The sequence below is a fragment of the Eriocheir sinensis genome, chromosome 45 (genome assembly GCF_024679095.1).
Source record: "Eriocheir sinensis breed Jianghai 21 chromosome 45, ASM2467909v1, whole genome shotgun sequence".
In the NCBI taxonomy this organism is placed as follows: Eukaryota; Metazoa; Arthropoda; class Malacostraca; order Decapoda; family Varunidae; genus Eriocheir; species Eriocheir sinensis.
The window spans coordinates 410026-425710 of NC_066553.1; the positions used below are offsets into that span (position 1 = coordinate 410026).

The 15685-nt window shown below is 37.3% G+C and overlaps 1 long non-coding RNA gene across 1 annotated transcript in view; it reads left to right on the top strand.

Annotated features, from left to right (window-relative positions):
• The first annotated feature begins 723 nt into the window (after window positions 1-723).
• The window catches only part of LOC126980808 (uncharacterized), a 43297-nt gene continuing 28335 nt past the window's right edge, over window positions 724-15685 (top strand). Inside the window, exon 1 of the long non-coding RNA XR_007733604.1 lies at window positions 724-778. This is a non-coding gene — a long non-coding RNA (uncharacterized LOC126980808). The remainder of the gene's footprint in view (window positions 779-15685) is intronic.

Sequence of the window (15685 nt, forward strand, 5' to 3'; positions counted from 1 at the left end):
GACTATAATTGATGGTATTTGTCATTGCTGCCTGCATATTATTGACATTGACGACGGTTTACTATGCGTAAGCTAGCATACAGTATCCACGAAATCGGGCAGGCCGTGTGACAGCAGGTTGCCAGGGCACGATAATGCACACTTCAGACTTGGGTGAACCGACCATACTTCTACTACTACTACTACTACTACTACTACTACTACTGCTGCTGCTGCTACTAGTTTAATTATTATTATCGATGCGCCTATTTTTTTTTTCTTTTAGTAGGTACGAATCCCGGCCTGGGCAGTCTGAAGGCAGCCCACCCAGCTCTTCATCCTCCTTTTCTGGGAGGTCGATATATGGATACCTAGCGACACTTTGGAGTGATAAACTGGTAAATAAAGAGTATCAGGACACCTCTCCACGCGAAACTGACTACTCTTTTGGTCTCGTTCTATTTTCTTTTGTTGGAGCAACGTCTATATAGCGGGCTTTTGCTATTGTTGTTGTTGTTTTTTTGCTTATTGCCCTGGGCTGCCTCCCTTGCTGTATAAAAATAAAAATCGGGATGTTTCATTTGCAGTGTCGTGGAGTAGTGGGTTATCACTCATTATAGCCTAAAGGGCCAATGGGATGAAGAATAGCACCAAGGCTACGCACAGCTATCGTGTATACCCCAACTTTACCTTTGCTTATTTTTATTTTTTTATTTATTTTTTTTTTTACGTTGTTGCCTATTGCGCCGGTAGGCATCTTTCCGGTGGGGCCTGATGGTCGGCCCAAGGCTTCTTCCAGGTGGGGCCTGATGGTCGGCCCAGCCCGTTCTGGCGCAGGCGAGTGTTTATAGTGGCGCCATCTTACATTGGCTCATGCTGCCCCCCGGAACTCGTTCTTGATTCGCTTGGACGGCTTCCTCTAGAGTCCGGGTTGATGGGTGGTCTTCAGGACAGCATGTGGGTAGTTTTAAGCCACTCGGCGGTGACTGAAAAATCCGAGTGGTAGCGTGAGGATTCGAACCCGCGTCGTCCATCACGCGGCGAATGTGGGTCCAGTACGCTATCACTTCGGCCACCGCCTACCCAACTAGAACTAATATTACTATTACCACTACTACTACTACTACTACTACTACTACTACTGGTTCTACTACTACTACTACTACAACTAGGGTACTACTACTGCTACTACTGCTGCTACTACTACTACTACTACTACTACTACTGCTGCTGCTAATACTATTGCTACTACTACTACTACTACTACTGCTACTACTACTGCTACTACTACTACTACTACTTCTACTACTACCACTACTGCAGTACTGTCAAGAATGTGATTGTGGATGATAGCCTTGAAGTACTGAAAGATGAAGGAATGAAGGGGGGAAAGACCGGAGGAAACACTTGAAACACTTGAAACACTTTAATATGCTTAAATACATCATTGAAAAGTTTTGTATTAATTGTTTACATAAGCATCCCTTAGGAAGCAAAGCTTTTTGGGCAAAACAGGATATGTAGACAACGTAACGAGTAAATACTGAAGGGAAGCAAACAGCTCCCAACCAACCTAGTGCCTAGTGCCTAGGCACGTACTATATATGAAAGTGTTATTGTAGATACATACATATACATATAAACATAGGTTTTATAAAACATTTTCACCAGAAAATATATGATAATAATAATAAAGATGATAATAATAATAATAATAATAATAATAATAATAATAATAATAATAATAATAATAATAATAATAATAATAATAATAATAACATTAATAATAACAATAATAATAATAATAATAATAATAATAATAATAATAATAATAATAATAATAATAATAATAATAATAAAAACAACATTAATATTAATAATAATCTTGAGCATTATATATGGTTAATCAAAAGAAGGTCATACAGAAGGAAAAAGTAAGGACAAAATGGAAGTAGGTATATTCAGTACTGTTCTATTATGTGCTTTTTAAATTGTTTCTTAAATGAGCTTAGTGTGGGTAATGTTTTTATGTGGTCAGGAACTGAATTCCAAAGTTTCGGTCCAGAGTAAACCAATGAGTGTTGAAAGAGTGACAGATTATGTAAAGGTGTTTTGAGATCTCCTCGTGTGCGGGTGGGATAGTTGTGTTGTGGATGAGAGGTTACATTGCCACTATGCATTACCTTGTACGTGTAGATTGCAATATGAAAATGAATATATAAAAGATGAGGAAGGACATGAGCGTTGTAGAGGATTCTGAGCACATGCTTGGGCATAAGATCTTTCACTTGGTATAAGAGAGAAACTATTCTTGATATTCTGATGCAGAGTTCTGATATATGTGGTTTAAATGATAATGAGTCATCTATTGTTATGCCTAGCAGTTTATGTTGAGTAACTTTTTTGATTATGCTATTTTGATAAATAACAGGTGTCAATGTTTTTATAGTTTTGTTGGTAAAAAGTATGTAAAAAGTTTTGTTTGAATTAATTGTCAGTCTGTTGCTTAGGCACCATTTATATAAAGTTATCCAGGTCATTGCTTACTGTGTGAATCATATCAATAGGGTCAGAGTCAGTGATGTATGAGGTGGAGTCATCAGCAAATAAAATTGTTCTGAGATTGGAAAATATGTTGGGAAGATCATTTATGTAAAGAAGGAAATATGTTGGACCTAACACACGGAACTTCATAGTTGATAGTTAAAGGTTTAGAAGTCTGATGAAGAAATTTAGTAGATTGGGTTCTAAAGGTTAGGTAATCTTTGAACCAGTCAAGTATAATACCTCCTATCCCATAACGATTTAATTTTTGTAATAATATATCATGTTTGACGGTATCAAAGGCTTTCGAGAAATCAACGTAAATGCTTAACAGAGAATAATGTGAATCCAAACGAGTAAATTTTCTCAGTAAAAGTGTTCAAGGCATCAAAAGTGCTTGAGCCTTGGCGGAAACCAAATTGTTCAGCTCTAAGGATAGATTTAGTATCAAGATAATTTGTTAAGTACTTTTTCATTAATTAAAAAAAATAGTATATTTAGGAATGAAATTGGTCTGTAATTACATACATCAAATTTAAAGCCTTTTTGTATATATGTATAACAATAGCGTGCTTACAACATTGTGGAAATTTACCAGTGGCGATGGACTGGTTAAAAAAATTATATTGGAATTGCCATTTGCTCTTTGTTGAATTTAATGAGTGATACAGGAATTTCAAACAAATTTCATTTTTTTTGTCTTTCAAAGAGTTTCTGACATTAATGACATCTTGTGTGTATACTGTGGGATCCATCATAATTGATGGATAGTTGCCTTGTAAATAATTTAAGGGGGTAGTAGTGGATGGAGGAATCTTACGGTCAAGCTTGGGAGCAATGTTTGTATAATATTCATTAAATGCTTCTGCAATTTCCAGTGGATTTAATATCACTTTGTTTTTGTTATTTAATGAATTTTGGAAAGTGTTTTTATAGTTATTTTTAAGCTGGTTTATAGCATTCCATATTATTCTTGTGTTGTTTTTAAAGTTTGTGAAAATATTCATATAATATGATTGTTTAGCTTTTTTTATTACTCTATTTAAGCTATTGCGATATTCTTTGCAGTAAATTTCCGTAACAGCTCCAATTTTAAAGTCTTAATATAAATTATTTTTGTGTCTAATAGAGTTAATTACAGCTTGAGAAATCCAAAGATTATGATGTCTTTTTTCAGATACATACTTTGTTTTTAACGGGAAACATGCATCGCAGATTTCTTGTGATCTTTTGATAAACATATTACAGTTTATACGAACATCTTGAGAAGAAAAAAGCTCTTTCCGGTTTACATTGCTTAGTTTATATGTAAAATTTACTTTACTTTCATGAGTTATATAACGGAATTCAATTTTATGGAGCTTATAATTTATTGTAGGAAAAGATATGTTCAAAAAGATTGGAAGGTGATCTGAGATAGGGTAATGTAAAATTCCTGTGCTGTCATGGTTAATAAAGTTTGTGTATATATGCGATAGTTCCTCTAGATCAATACTGTCTGGAAACCTTGTAGGCCTGGCTATGTGAGGAGTGAAGTTGATAGTTTGCATGTTGGCAAGAAAATTGTTTGTCTGTGTGTGTGTTATTTTCTAATAAATGTATATTGAAGTCCCCAATCAGTACTATTTTGTCGTGATTTGTGTATTTTTTTTGCAAGATTGCATTTAATGTGTGAGCAAATTCCTCTACGGCAATATGTTTACTATTAGGTCGATAGATTGCACATAATCGAAAGCAAAATGTTTTAGTGAATATTTAAAGTGTTAATTTCATTTTTTTTCGGTTACTGTTGTCAAGTCCTGTATTTCTCTCGATTGAATTATGTCAGAAACAAAGACTGAGACTCCTCCCTGTGCACGCGTGTGTCTTACTAGGTGGTGTGAATGGTATCCTGGAACTTCATAAAGGTGTTTGTTAGCAGCAGAAAGCCAGGTTCCAGTAATGGCCAAGATATCAGGGGGTTTGTTAAGAAATTTAAGGAAGGCTTGTATGTGGTCTGAGTTCATGTGCATTATATTTAGTGTGGCAATGTCTTGAGATGAAATTAATTTGTTATAATTGGAAAGGACATAATATTGTGAAAATGCATCAAAATTCATGTGTCCGTACAAGTGGTTGATAATTTCCATACTGATGTCGTCTGTTTTGTTGTGGTTCTTCGTGGGTTCATGTACATTAAAGAGAGTATGGTAAAGATTGGACATGACGGTGAAAGAATAAATAAATGATCAAGGATGAAAGAATGTATATGTATACAAACAAAAATGTGGAAAAAAGTAAGTACAAAGAAGACAGCCGCACCGGGCACGACATCCGCCGAAGCAGTATTTAATAATAGTAGTAGTAGTTGTAGTAGTAGTAGTAGTAGTAATGTAATTATTTACTAGTTGAATTTTAAATAGATAAAGTAGGGGAAGTATAAGTAGGAGAGGTAATTATAGTGGTAGCAAATACGGTGATGAGATATATTAATAGTGTTAGAGAAGTATTATTGGTAAAAAGGTGGTTAATATAAATGAGCTATAGGAGAGATATTATTATTATTATTATTATTATTATTATTATTATTATTATTATTAGTAGTAGTAGTAGTAGTAGTAGTAGTAGTTGTTTATGTTGTTGTTTATGTTGTTGTTGTTGTTATTGTTGCTGTTGTTGTTGTTGTAATCGTTGAGCAGTAGTAGTAGTAGTAGTAGCAGTAGTAGTAGTAATAGTAGTAGTAGTAGTAGTTTTTTTTATTATTATTAGTAGTAGTGGGAGTGGATGTTAAGTAGTAGTAGTAGTGGGAGTGGATGTTAAGTAGTAGTAGTAGTAGTAGTAGTAGTGGGAGTGGATGTTAAGTAGTAGTAGTAGTAGTAGTAGTAGTAGTAGTAGTAGTAATAGTAGAAGTACCTAGTAGTCATAAAGATCGTGGTGGTAGTTGTGGTAGTAGGTGTTGTGATAGTAGTAGCAATAATAGTAATATTAGTAATAATAATAATAATAATAATAATAATAATAATAATAATAATAACAATAAAAACAATAAAAACAATAATAACAATAATAATAATAATAATAATAATAATAATAATAATAATAATAATAATAATAATAATAATAATAATAACAATAATAATAATAATAATAATAATAATAATAATAATAATAATAATATTAATAATAATAATAATAATAATAATAATAATAATAATAATAATAATAATAATAATAATAATAATAACAATAATAATAATGATAATAATAATAATAATAATAATAATAATAATAATAATAATAATAATAATAATAACAATAATAATAATGATAATAATAATAATAATAATAATAATAATAATAATAATAATAATAATAATAATAATAATAATAATAATAATAATAATAATGATAATAATAATAATAGTTATAATAGTAATAATAAAACTACTACTACTACTACTACTACTACTACTACTAATAATAATAATAATAATCACACACCAATCATCACAATAATCATCATCATAATAATAATACTAATATTAATAATAATCGCGATCATTATAATAATAACCATGACAACAATAATCACAACAATAATCATGACAACAACAACAATACTACTACTACTACTACTACCAGAAGATAATGAAAGTATTATCGACATATATAATGAAAATAGTGATACTTATTATCTATATCAGTTTTGAAGTATTACGAAGAAAATTGAGTTATTTTGTTCAGCAAACAGTATTTTTTATGGATTTGAGTAGTAGTAGTAGTAGTAGTAGTAGTAGTAGTAGTAGTAGTAGTGGAGAGTGACATTAGGGTGGGTCGGGAGTGACTTGAGTAGGGAAGGAAAGAGGGATGGATCTAGACGTAATAGATGATAGGTGATTTAGTGTCAGGTAGTATTAGTGATATGGTTGGATGCCACAGTCATTAGCGAACAGAGATGGGGCTAATGACCTCCAAGCTATGGAGCCCTTCATGATTATGTGTCGGAAAAATAAACATGGGTGGAGGTATCATTTATGTAGTAGGAATAGTAGTAGAAGTAGTAGTAGTAGTAGTAGTAGTAGTAGTAGTAGTAGTAGGAATAGTAGTAGTAGTAGTAGTAGTAGTAGTAGTAGTAGTAGTAGTAGTAGTAGTAGTAGTAGTAGTGGTAGTACTGTAGTAGTAGTAGTAATTATGAACTTTACATTTCTGCCCGAAATCGTGCCAAATCTATTCTCCGACTAACCAAAAATTCTTTCATTAATAGAAAATGTCAAAACCTTGCTTTCTCTAACTCTTCCCGTGACTTCTGGCATCTAGCCAAAAACATCTCCTCCAACTTCACTTCTTCATCTTTCCCTCCACTCCTCAGTCCTGACGGCAACACTGCCGTCTCATCTATCTCTAAGGCTGAACTCTTCTCTCAAACTTTTTCTAAAAACTCCACTCTGGACGATTCTGGGCATATTCCTCCTACTCATCCCCCCTCTGACTCCTTTATGCCTGTTATAAAGATTCTTCAAAATGATGTTTTCTATGCCCTCTCTGGCCTCAATCCTCAGAAGGCTTATGGACCTGATGGAGTGCCTCCTATTGTCCTTAAAAACTGTGCCTCCGTGCTGTCACCCTGCCTGGTCAAACTATTTCGCCTCTGCCTGTCAACATCTACCTTTCCTTCTTGCTGGAAGTATGCCTTCATACAGCCTGTACCTAAGAAGGGTGACCGCTCCAATCCCTCAAACTACCGTCCTATTGCTTTATTTTCTTGTCTATCTAAAGCTTTTGAATCAATCCTTAACCGGAAGATTCAAAAGCACCTTTCCACTTCTGACCTTCTATCTGATCGCCAGTATGGGTTCCGCAAGGGGCGTTCTACTGGTGATCTCCTAGCCTTCTTAACTGACTCTTGGTCATCCTCTCTTAGCCGTTTCGGTGAAACTTTTGCTATTGCGCTGGACATATCAAAAGCTTTTGATAGGGTCTGGCACAAATCTTTGCTTTCTAAACTACTCTCCTACGGTTTCTATCCTTCTCTCTGTACCTTTATCTCCAGTTTCCTTTCTGACCGTTCTATTTCTGCCGTGGTAGACGGTCACTGTTCTTCCCCTAAATCTATTAACAGTGGTGTCCCACAGGGTTCTGTCCTATCTCCCACTCTTTGTCTGTTGTTCATTGATGATCTTCTTTCCAAAACGAACTGTCCTATCCATTCCTACGCCGATGATTCCACTCTGCATTATTCAACTTCTTTTAATAGAAGACCCACCCTTCAGGAACTTAACGACTCAAGGCTGGAGGCTGCAGAACGCTTAGCCTCAGACCTTACTATTATTTCCGATTGGGGAAAGAAGAACCTGGTGTCCTTCAACGCCTCAAACACACAGTTTCTCCACCTATCCACTCGACACAATCTTCCAAACAACTATCCCCTATTCTTTGACAACACCCAGCTATCACCCTCCTCAACACTAAACATCCTCGGTCTATCCTTAACTCAAAATCTCAACTGGAAACTTCATATCTCATCTCTTACTAAATCAGCTTCCTCGAGGCTGGGCGTTCTGTACTGTCTCCGCCAGTTCTTCTCCCCTGCACAGTTGCTGTCCATATACAGGGCCTTGTCCGCCCTCGTATGGAGTATGCATCTCATGTGGGGGGCTCCACCACACAGCTCTTCTGGACAGAGTGGAGGCTAAGGCTCTTCGTCTCATCAGCTCTCCTCCTCATACTGATAGTCTTCTACCTCTTAAATTCCGCCGCAATGTTGCCTCTCTTTCTATCTTCTATCGATATTTCCACGCTGACTGCTCTTCTGAACTTGCTAACTGCATGCCTCCCCCCCTCCCGCGGCCCCGCTGCACTCGACTTTCTACTCATGCTCATCCCTATACTGTCCAAACCCCTTATGCAAGAGTTAACCAGCATCTTCACTCTTTCATCCCTCACGCTGGTAAACTCTGGAACAATCTTCCTTCATCTGTATTTCCTCCTGCCTACGACTTGAACTCTTTCAAGAGGAGGGTATCAGGACACCTCTCCTCCCGAAATTAACCTCTGATTTGGACACTCCTTTAACCTCTGTTCGGGAGCAGTGAGTAGCGGGCCTTTTTTTCTTTTTTTTTTCTTTGCGCCCTTGAGCTGTCTCCTAAAAAGGTAAAAAAAAAAAAAAAAAAAAAAAAAAAGTAGTACCTTCGGTACAGGACGCCCAATACCTCACAGGAGGCACGGGTTGATGTAAGTGCCCGCTGATTCTGGGTGCGCGGACAGCGGGCGTTCATGGACATCCGTATATTCGACCCGATGGCTGCCTGTCACCGTGAGCTTCCCCTGCAAGCCGCCCACCACAGGAACGAGCAGGAGAAGATAAGGGCATACTGTGGAAGAATCCAACATGTGGATCAGGGCAGCTTCACCCCCCTCGTCTTCACCACATCCGGCGGGATGGGTCCCAGGACCCAATGCTTCTACGCACGCCTCGCGGAACTAATCTCAGAAAAGAAGCATCAGTCAAGGAGCCACGTTGTCGCCTGGATGAGGTGTCGCCTCTCGTTCTCCCTGCTCAGGTCGGCCATCCTATGTCTCAGGGGCACCAGACACTCTGGCCCAAAAGCCACCAACATCTCCAATATGGACTATGAAGCCACAGTGGTGGAGAGTGACAATAGGGTGGGTCGGGAGTGACTTGAGTAGGGAAGAAAAGGGGGATCTGGACGTAATAGATGATAGGTGATTTAGTGCTAGGTAGTATTAGTGATATAGTTGGATGCCACAGTCATTAGCGAACAGAGTTGGGGCTAATGACCTCCAAGCTATGAGGTCCTCCATGATTATGTGTCGGGAAAATAAACAATGGTGGAGGTATCATTTATGTTATGTAGTAGTAGTAGTAGTAGTAGTAGTAGTAGTAGTAGTAGTAGTAGTGGTAGAAGTATTATTATTATTATTATTATTATTATTATTATTATTATTATTATTATTATTATTATTATTATTATTATTATTATTATTATTATTAGTCGTAGTAGTAGTAGTAGTAGTAGTAGTAGTAGTACAAGTAAAATTATTATTATTATTATTATTATTATTATTATTATTATTATTATTATTATTGTTATTATTATTATTATTATTATTATTATTATTATTATTATTATTATTATTATTATTAGTAGTAGTAGTAGTAGTAGTAGTAGTAGTAGTTGTAGTAGTAGTAGTAGTAGTAGTGGTAGAAGTATTAGTATTAGTATTAGTATTAGTATTAGTATTAGTGGTAGCAGTAGTAGTTGTAGTAGTAGTAGTAGTAGTAGTAGTGGTAGAAGTAATATTATTATTATTATTATTATTATTATTATTATTATTAGTAGTAGTAGTAGTAGTAGTAGTAGTAGTAGTAGTTGTAGTAGTAGTAGTAGTAGTAGTAGTAGTAGTAGTAGTGGTAGAAGTATTAGTATTAGTATTAGTATTAGTATTAGTGGTAGCAGTAGTAGTTGTAGTAGTAGTAGTAGTAGTAGTAGTAGTGGTAGAAGTAATATTCTTCTTCTTCTTCTTCTTCTTCTTCTTATTATTATTATTATTATTATTATTATTATTATTATTATTATTATTAGTTGTAGTAGTAGTAGTAGTAGTAGTGGTAGAAGTATTAGTATTAGTATTAGCAGTAGTTATAGTAGTAGTAGTAGTAGTAGTAGTAGTAGTTGTAGTAGTAGTAGTAGTAGTAGTAGTGGTAGAAGTATTAGTAATAGTAGTAGTAGTAGCAGTAGTAGTAGAGCAGTTTAAAGTAAGAAAGTGAAATGAAGTGAGGTTAACAGATGATTATTTTAGAAGTTAGTTGTTAACTTATTCTGATGGCCTAGACTCAGTGCAGGTGTCTTTCATGTATAGGTATTTGTCCAGCAGGTCCATGAATGATTTCTCGTCAACAATGATGATGATGTGGTGGAAAGGAATTGTTAGGGGAAGAAAAAGGAGGAGAAAGAGGAGGAGGAGGATGAAGATTAGGATGAGGAGGAGGAGGAGGAAGAGGAGGAAGAGGAGGAAGAGGAAGAGGAGGAAGAGGAAGAGGAGGAGGAGGATACGAGGAAAAGGGTTGGGGCATGATAATTTCGTAACTGTACCTGGTGTGGACGGGCGTGGCGTCCTTTCCAGCAAGGCTTCTGTATCGAATTATAATTAATTACTAAAAATGGCCGCCAGTATCCCAAGCGTACTGAGCGGTGGTGAGAGAGACGGGAAAATTGATCGGCCCTTCCATTACGAGTAAAAAAAAAATGCACAAGACGAGGGAACGAACGCCATCCACCCCCAAAATATCCATCTTTACAAATTATTAAATAAACGCCGTGGACAAAAAAATATAATTGAAAGGAGTGTGTAGCCTCAGCTGGGCGTCACGTTCCAATATTCTCGACGTTATGAGTTCGTAATAAAAACCACTCTAAGCTAATGAAGACAGTGTTGACTTTGGTGTTACCCTCTTCCCACTCACCCATTACGCATATTTAAAAAAAACTCGAGATTGGTATAAGACACTGTCGCTGCCAAATAAAAGTAAAACCGTCTCTGTGAGCTTCATTCATAAGACCAAAATATACTTTCACCAGGAAGCCCTAATCCGCTGGAGAGCTCGAGTAGGTCGTATTACTAATTAGGGAGGAAATATTAGACGTTGTCCACTTTATCTGAATTGATACATCAATTTATTAGTGACTTGGGTAGGTGGAGAAAGATAAGAAAGAAGACGACACCGTGGACGATCTAGGCGACGATGACAAGGCGCAGGAGAAGGAGGGGTAGTAGGTGGAGGAGTAGGAATGGGAAGAGGAGTAGGAGGAGGAGGAGAAGGAAGAGGAGGAGGAGGAGGAGGAAGAGGAGAACATTTATAGAGCTTCTAAATTATTCTTTATGGCTATTGGTTACAGCATCAGCGTTGCCGTCCTGAGTGACATAAAGCGAGGGAGCCACTCACTCACAGGTCGACGCAGGATCGTAAAAAATGACTCGCGCGTGTTCGTTTCAGAGCCTTACAGGGAGTTCCCCATCCCCTCCCTCCTCTATCCTCCTTTTCCTCTCTTCCTCCCACCTCCCTTGCAGACCTCCTCTCCCCTCCCTACCCTTTTCTACTCTCTCCATTCCTCTTTCTTTCCCCTTCCTCTTTTCCTACACCCTCTCCCTACATCTCTTGAACCTCATGATCACATTGGTGTCGAGGCCATGATGGGAAGTAAGGGAGAGGAGGTTGAGGGTTGGGAACATGGTCGGGAAAGATAGAAAGTGGGAGCAAGTAGAGTGATCGAAGGCGAGAATAATGATGGGTTAAAGAAAGGAAGGAGGTAACAGATTAACTTGCTGGGCTTAGGAGAAAAAAAGCAAAAAGATCGGAAAGGGAGGTAAAGTAGAGGGCACACGCTAAAGCTGCTTGTGGTCTCGGTGCTTATCGCCTTCTCATTGGCAGGAGACTGGCAGGAAACAACTATTGCCCCGGGAGACAGGGCTAGTGAGACATCTGGGTTACCACATTTACTTTTCGCAGATTTTTCCTGGTACTCATTTATCGCCAAGTTTGAAATGAAGGATGAACAGCTTGGGGAGCTGCGCGCTGACTGTCTGCGCCATGATTCGAACCCAGGCCCACGGATTTGTAGCCAGGCATGCAAACCACTTCACCATAAGAGACGGGAGGGGAGAGGAAGATGAGAATAAGTGTTTAAATGGTGAGGAAGGAAAAGCAAGGACAGGAAGAATCAAGGACTTGTATATTTAGAGATTATGAAAAAAATACACCACATCTTATCACAACCTGGAGAAAGGTGTGAAGCTCTCCCGCTGGCACCACTATCGCCACCACGACTATCTCATTACGGCAAGCTCCGCCACCTGTGGCCCATGACATTTACATTTTCCTCTGATATTCTCTCTCTCTCTCTCTCTCTCTCTCTCTCAAGGGATTATATGTTTATGATGATACAATAAATTAGTACTATTATTGCAGCAGTCAATTCATAAAATCCCGAAGGACTGATGAATGCTTCTTATTAGTTGATATAACGTATAGGGTAGTCTCTTTCTTTTACCAAGCGAGTGGTCTGTTTACTGGATTGAATTTCAGGAATTCTTCACAGTCGAAGCTGAGGCCGCGTGGAACCGTTGGAACACACTGACACTCCCCTCACCACATCTTTATTTTTCCACCGCCAGTGATACTTTTGCAGCGCGGTAAAATGCGTCATTTAATCCCCGTTGTGTTCCTTTGAATTCTGAGCGCTGCCTTCTGCCCCTTCTGCCGCCAAACCTCAATACATAGAACATGGTGCTCTGCTCTTTTTCTGTTGCAAGACGCTGCTTGTTTTTGGGTATGATGTTATGGAGAATGAGTGGTTGAATGACCTTAGAGTACGCAACCACTACATTTCATCAAGATCCCGACCTGAAGGGGTTATTTGAAAATGTTAAGATGTATTTGGAGACAGTTAACCGGCTTACTGTAATGGCAGCCCAAGAGGACTACGGACTAAAGTCGTTAGGAAGATTTACCAACTCGATCTCTGATGGGGAGATTTTTATAATCATTGTTCACGGGAGCACACTTTTTTTGTTATTTTTTCAGAAAAAAGAACCTTCAGGGTGTCTGTCTATCGCCAGTAGAATGGAAGTTAACTTCTTCTTTGTGAGGGATGTATTTGGTATCGGCTTAACGATCCACATTGAAGATTTCAAAGGCGACACTCTTATGAGGCAAGACCATTTAGGCTCTCAGAACGTGCAAAGTGCTTCAACTTTGAGCGGACTCACAAAACATATGTGCTCTGTGTCTTGAAATGTGTATCTCATTTATATATATATATATATATATATATATATATATATATATATATATATATATATATATATATATATATATATATATATATATATATATATATATATATATATATATATATATATATATATATATATATATATATATATATATATATATATAATATATATATATATATATATATATATATATATATATATATATATATATATATATATATATTTTTTTTTTTTTTTTATGTCGTGGCCTATTGCGCCTGTAGGCTTCTTCCCGGTGGATCCTGATAGTCGGCCCAAGGTTTCTTCCCGGTGAGGCCTGATGGTCGGCCCAGCTCCTTCTGACGCAGGCAAGTGTTTATAGTGGCGCCATCTTGCATTGGCTCATGCTCATGTTGATAGGTGGTCTTCTGGAGAGCATGTGGGTAGTTTTAAGCCACTCGGCGGCGGCTGAAAAATCCCTGCTTGGGGGCACCGGGCGGGGATTGAACTCGCGTCGTCCTGAACGCAGGGCCGTCTTGCTATCCGTTCAGCCACCGACTACTCATATATATATATATATATATATATATATATATATATATATATATATATATATATATATATATATATATATATATATATATATATATATATATATATATATATATATATATATATATATATATATATATATATATATATATATATATATATATATATATATATATATATATATATATATATATATATATATATATATATATATGGCTGGAGTATATATATGGCTGGAGTTGGTAGGAAGACACCTCCCGAACGGGCGCAAGCCACTCCCGGTGAGTTATATATGGGTGGTGAGAAGGGAGCTGAATCCCTCCAAAGACCCTTCCCATGTCCTCACTAACCGTTTCCCTATTGTCTCACCAACACCGGAGAGTAGTTCAGCATGCTCTCTAAAGACAGATCCTCTCTTTATCCACACCACACTACATTCTCACAACATTATACACCTTTTCCCAAAATTAAAATTTCAAAATGGCGCACATACACCAAGCCTCGGAGTCCCCGCCTGGGGGGGGGACCACAAATTCCCCCAGGGAGGACTCCCCTTCTGGCTGCCGACCCGAGAGGTGTCTTGATAACTCCTCGAACCTCTTTCTTCTCAATTTCTGCAACATTCGCGGTCTTCGCTCTAATTTTCATTCTGTGGAACATCATCTCTCCTCCACTAAACCTCACCTTCTCTTCCTTACCGAAACACAGGTTTCTGAGGCTACTGACAGCAATCTCTACTCTGTTTCCTCCTACTATCTCTATCCTAAATTTCAATCCAAAGCTGGATGTTGCGCCTACGTGCGCAACGACATCACTTGCTCTCGTGCCCACGACCTTGACTCTTCTGAATTTTCCACCATCTGGTTAAGACTTCAATGTCATTCTATTACTAAATACATCTGTGCTGTTTATCTACTCTTTCAAGAGGAGGGTATCAGGACACCTCTCCTCCCGAAACTGACCTATCTTTCGGCCACCTCTTTGGATTCTTTTTAGGAGCAGCGAGTAGCGGGCTTTTTTTATTAATGTTTAATTTTTTGTGCCCTTGAACTGTCTCCTTTGCTGTAAAAAAAAAAAAAAAAAAAAAAAATATATATATATATATATATATATATATATATATATATATATATATATATATATATATAAACACACAAATATATATATATATATATATATATATATATATATATATATATATATATATATATATATATATATATATATACATATATATACATGTATATATATATATATATATATATATATATATATATATATATAATATGTATGTCATGATTTTATTATTTAAGGAATAGCCCGCGGAAAAATACCGCGGGAGTCCCTGCCATTTTGACTGAGAGAGCGGGCAGATGCATTACCATGGCGGGAAACCAGGCAGGCGGGAAAGAGCACCTATTTCAAATCATATTCGTTATTGCTGCCAAAGCTGAATTATGAATGGGATGCATGACCCACTATTACCTAGTGCATGTGTTAGGTTATTAATAAATAATATTCCATAGCCGTTAGGGCGTTAGTATAAGTGTTATGCAGAAAGAGAGATGTCAGTGTGGCGAGAGCTAGCATCTTGACCGCGGAGCCCGGCAGCTGAGCCTTGTGGGCCTTCGCCGCCTCCCACAGCCATCTTCCAGCCTTGTAGTATCCACAAGTCAGGGTGACTGTGTACTGCAGGCGAGGGAAGCCTTTGGAAGGTGCGAGAGGCGGCGTGTTGCAGAGAGGTACGAGAGAGGACTGAAGGAGGACTCCAGGGCTCCAGACCACGAGGTAGATCAGGTGTGGCATGTGCTTCGCCCACTTACAGTTAAGTACACTA